This window comes from Triticum aestivum, chromosome 5A (genome assembly GCF_018294505.1).
Source record: "Triticum aestivum cultivar Chinese Spring chromosome 5A, IWGSC CS RefSeq v2.1, whole genome shotgun sequence".
In the NCBI taxonomy this organism is placed as follows: domain Eukaryota; kingdom Viridiplantae; phylum Streptophyta; class Magnoliopsida; order Poales; family Poaceae; genus Triticum; species Triticum aestivum.
In genome coordinates this window covers 595,260,127-595,265,270 of record NC_057806.1, presented here as the reverse complement: position 1 = coordinate 595,265,270, position 5,144 = coordinate 595,260,127, and the positions used below count along the sequence as shown (strand labels likewise).

General features: G+C 43.7%; 1 long non-coding RNA gene across 1 annotated transcript; it reads right to left on the bottom strand.

The window, feature by feature from the left end:
- Window positions 1-2,530: 2,530 nt before the first annotated feature.
- On the bottom strand, window positions 2,531-4,944 carry LOC123107875 (uncharacterized). The gene is made up of 2 exons (XR_006451781.1): window positions 4,330-4,944; window positions 2,531-4,240 (listed from the first exon to the last, which is right to left on the bottom strand). It is a non-coding gene; the product is annotated as an uncharacterized lncRNA (long non-coding RNA).
- Between the last annotated feature and the right edge of the window lie 200 nt (window positions 4,945-5,144).

The following is a 5,144-nucleotide window of genomic DNA, read 5'->3' as shown; positions in this document are numbered from 1 at the left end:
CCCCAACACACGGCCCCAACCAAAAAAAAACACCCTACGAAGCACCCTTTCCTTTTCATGCTGGAACCCTCCCTTCCATCTCGGTCTCCCGCCGTAGCGGGACATTTTTCACTGGACCCCTCTTCTTTAAAACAAGATGACACCCGCCTCACCATCATCATGGACCCTCCTTCATTCACACTATACTTCCCCACGGACCGCCAAGGAGGAGTCCCCCGCCAATCGCCCCGCTCTCTGCCTCCTCCCCACGTGTTTGTGCCGATCCACCACCGCCATCAAGCGGGAGGAGGCATGCGCCACCCGTGCCGCCCCTCTGAGCCTAAAGGGCAGATCCAATGTCTTCTGAAACATTACCACGTTGTAACATATAGTGGAATGCCGTGCATGTCCACAAAACATAAATATGATACTCGTTGTTGGGCATGCAACTGAAATGACATCTTATCCGTTATTAACTCTTGAAGCAATCAACCAATGCATTTACCCTTCTATCCTACAAAAAATTCTACGACTTATAGAAAAAAATGAACCATTCGCTCATTCAATTTGCTATGAAACCATATCCAATGAAATATAATCTGCCACATTTTCTAAAGTAGGGAAATTATTGCACTCAAACAACAATACTGAATAGACCAACCCCAACCCCCATCCCACTTACTCAATCCTCACTCTTATTACAAAATCCACTAACTCGGGTTCTAAGTGAGCCAGTGATAGATGCTGTCGTGACAGGACAACAACAAGAAACAAGGGCGGCAACCGCCTTCCCATCTTAGTATTATACCTCCTGGTTCTATATTGGACCCACTCATGATCCCGAGTTCTACCACGACTGAGCCACACTCATGTGTCGACAAGCAAAAAAGAAAGCTATGAATAGAAATGATCATCCAAAGCATGAAAAATGTCGATGTTTCTCTCTTATTCCCTCCCTCATGCGTATGCCTGACTCATGGTACAAATTTATGTATTCGTTAGAGAAGAGCAAAAACAAAAGATTACCGTCTCCTATACCTAAAACTGCTTTTAGGTCAACAATTTTAAAAATTATATGCTCTAATAAACCAAATGAAAGAGAGGGCATATCAAGTTGGAACCATGAGTTTCCCTTCAAGAGAAGTTGGAGCCGTGAGCTAAATATGATAACCTAAAGAGATAACATTCAAAATGTTACGAGGTATTTTGGATTTTAAAAGTTTTGAGATAAAATTAAAAAAATGTAGCTCAAATGTAGATATTTGATTAATATTGCATGATACAACAATCAAGAAAATATAATGAACAAAGAGAAAATTATGAACACCAAAGTTTTCATTTATTTTGGATTTTTAAGCTTTTCTATTATTTATTTATGCGTGTTTCTCTTTCATAGAAAATTGATTACTAATCTCACTTCTGCTTGAAACTTCACATATAATTGCCAACTGCTTAACTTTCTAAATTGGAGTGCCAAAATTGATAATCTGAAGTAATACACATGGATAGGTCAATAGACGTCTTAATTCCACATGGATAGGTCAATAGATATCTTAATGCCCAAGCTTGATGTAGTGGGCCACCAAATTACAGATTATGGACACGATCTTAATGCACAGTTGGCCAGTTGCCTATACGGGCGTTATGCTTACATTGTCAAAGACACCAGAGTACCAGACACACATCTCTGATGTCTGGTTAACTGAACTTTCATATCAGTTGAACCCTACACGCGAGCTAAACTTGTTGATTGAAAGTTCATGCAAATCCAACCTAGTGGAACGTTTACAGAGTAATTAGAATTACCTCAAGAGAAAGTACATTCAGCTTCGAAGTTATATCCGACTTCGTAGCACCAGACCCCGACAGAGATAGCACTGAAGGAGCCATCGACACAACTGCTAACCTCTACTCTTCAGTCCTCTTCAAACTCGACGATGGAATGCATCAAATGGGGCAAGAATCGCGGAGGAGTGACTCTGCTGCTGTTTATTTAAAAACAACCTCTGTTTCTCATGCTCTTGTCATTTGAAATTCGAACTTTGGGTGGGCAACCTCACACAGGCACACACTTGTCACAACTGTACCCCTGACTGCCATGTCCCCAGCATTCAATTCCATGGCCCATCGAACAAGAAAAGATAACCAACTTATGTTTAGTTTAAAATTCAACACACAGAAACCGTGGTGGCAATACAGTTTTCAGAATTACACACACAGATCAATACACTTTTATAGAACTCCTCCTGCTCTAGCAGACCAAACCAAAAACACAGGAACAACGCATCAAACTGGAAGCACCATATCAGATCGACCATTCATGCAAAGGATGATTTTTCTTTTAATTACTCATCAAGACACACTTGGTATTAACATGTTTATAACAATTCGCACAGTGCAAAAACAGTCGCTAAAGTTCATTATTCAAGATAAACTTGAAAAACACGGGCACAGCCGCCAACTGAATAATTGTCGCACATATTTAGTTTCACAATGACAACACTCTGAAGAAATCATTCAAACACACGGCATAGAAAAGCCTCGTCATCAATTAGACCTAGAAAAGGGTTTCTTTCTAGAAGATCCTCTGTACTGGTTTCTTCATAAATTAGACCTAGAAAAGGGAATAATATCATGCCATGTAGAGAAAACCAAAATTTCCTACTTGATGGACAATCAATTTATGTTTGAAACAACGTGAGATAAATGTCAACCCATCTATACGAGGAGGGTGTGAAGGAGCAGCTCCTGCTTCTCCTTCAGGAGGGATGCTGCATGCTTATGCATCATCCCAAACTTGGTCGCGTCGATGAGGGAGGCCGTGTCGGAGGCACAAGCTATGAGGATTAGTATGTCGGGGCTAGGGACCGCCACTACAATAACAACATACTGGATCGATCAAGCTATTCGAGCAAAGATCCAGTTTAGGAATAATTGTACTATAACAACAAACTGGATCGAACAATCGAGAGATTCTGGTGAAGATTCAGATTACAAAACATGGGAGAATTCATCACCTTGCTCTGCTACATTTGTTTGAGGCTGTCATTCGCGCTCTGTGCATTCTCCAACCATCTACAGGGTAAATGATAATGTTGACTTGTTTGAGAAGTTGCCGGAATCATCTGCATAGTAAATGGCATTACAACCTTTGGAGCAAGTCTTCCTTTCATAGTACACCTCTCGGCTATCAAAAAGGAAGCGTAGAACGTTTGATGTTGAGATCAACCAGGGAACAAGATAAGCATCAGTCAACAAATAACCTATTACAATACCGAAACTGTATAGCTTTCATTAAACAATGGACCTACTTAGCATTATCAGTAATGATAGACGTGTACGTGCTACTAATAATTATTCAAAGTCAGCTGTATCTAACAATTACAGTATTTCACAAAGAACTTAAATGTAAGTAGGTAGCTAATTGGTATAATTACTGAAGAAAACTACTCAGTTCTACATTTTTTAAAGGTCCACAAACGTATCAATCAGCTCTGTCTCACAAGTTCGTATTCTACTTATGGTTGAAATGACGCATTTGGCCAAAAAATCCTGGTGCCAAAACTGCCAAATCCTTTGAAGACACATAACACATAAACTGAATTTTGCATCATGGCGCTGGATCATCACCTGCATAAATTGCCAAATACTCCTACAGGCATAGAGATATGTGCACATTACCTGCATCTGCAAATGATTCATACATGAGAGGACAAGCACATGGCAGCATGAGATTTTCACCTTCGAGCAACGAGGAACGACAACCAGTAGCAGCCCAGCCTGATCTAATGATCTTGCTTTGGCCTCGTGGCCATGCCACACGATGTCCACCCCTGCAGCCACACCATGGCGCTGAGCGTAGCCCACGGCGCCGCTGGCTCGCCACGCTTACGCTCACCCTTGGAGAAGCCACCGACTGCAGGCAACACCAATCCCCCGCATCGGGTCACCTGCGGGAGGAGCTTGGTGGCGGCAAGGGTGTCCGCTTCGGGTGGGTGACATTAGTTAACACAATAACACCTCGCCCACGGCCACCTCCTGCGTCGATCGAACTGCTGCCGCTCATGAGATCCAAGACACACAACCCCGATCGGCAAGATCGAAGATGACTTCCTCAACTCGTGTGGAGGAGAAAACCTTGCAAGCTCCGGAGGAGCGGTACTCGTTGGCGAGGACCAGATGGCTTGGCCACGTCGGGTGGGTGGTTTCGACGGCGGGATTGATGGCGGCCCTCATGTCGGCTACGTCTGCAATGGCAGGCCTGGGTGCATCATGCCGAGATTAGAGACCCGAACCATAGAGAGAGAGGAGAGGGATTTACGGGGAAAACAGAGACCAGAGGTATCTTACCATTGCATGTTTGCGATGCATCATCAGCGGGACGACTCATGCTTGAGAAATCCATAGATAACACGGAGGGTTAGAACTTAGAACAATATACTAAGATAATCTACCGCTGGAGCAGCATGGGATCGAAAAGATCTCGGCTCACAAGCTGGTGCCCTTCATGTTCCAAGAGACCAAGACTACCAGCAGCGATCTGGAAGGAGTATGTACAGAAAGATTCAGGGGATCACGTCCCGAATTTTTTTCTGGGCATACGTACGCGACGTACTCCTGATTTACTCTATTGATTGAGATATTTTATTCGTTTGAGATATGTTCGGGAAGGAACAGGAGGGAATCCGTGGCATGAAAGTCTTTGATTCTGTTGTGATTTGGGAAAGGTTTGATTCTATTGAGATTTGTGGGAAGGAAAAGGATACCTCGTCTCCACGCAAAAAAAGGATACCTCGTCGGTCAATGATCGATCAGGGTGAGCGTACCGGGAGGGCTGAGACGTGGGATACATGATGGAGAAAAGACCAGAAAAGATCGGTGGGGTTTGGTTCAAAAGAAAATCGGTGGAAGGGGTAACGAGGTGGGATTATACGAGGCTTATCGATCGAGAGGTGGGATGGGAGGACGAACGTTACCCCACCTGTCGTACAATCGAGAGGTGGGATGGCAAGATATCTACGTGGTTCGTTCGTACGTCGTGCGTTGATCGCTACCCCTTCCATCGTTCTGGTGGAGGATTGGTGCTTATTATGGAAGGGTGGGATCGATGGAAGGATGGATGGGTTGGTTTGGTTCTGGTGATGCATGAATTAAAACCGGTCTTG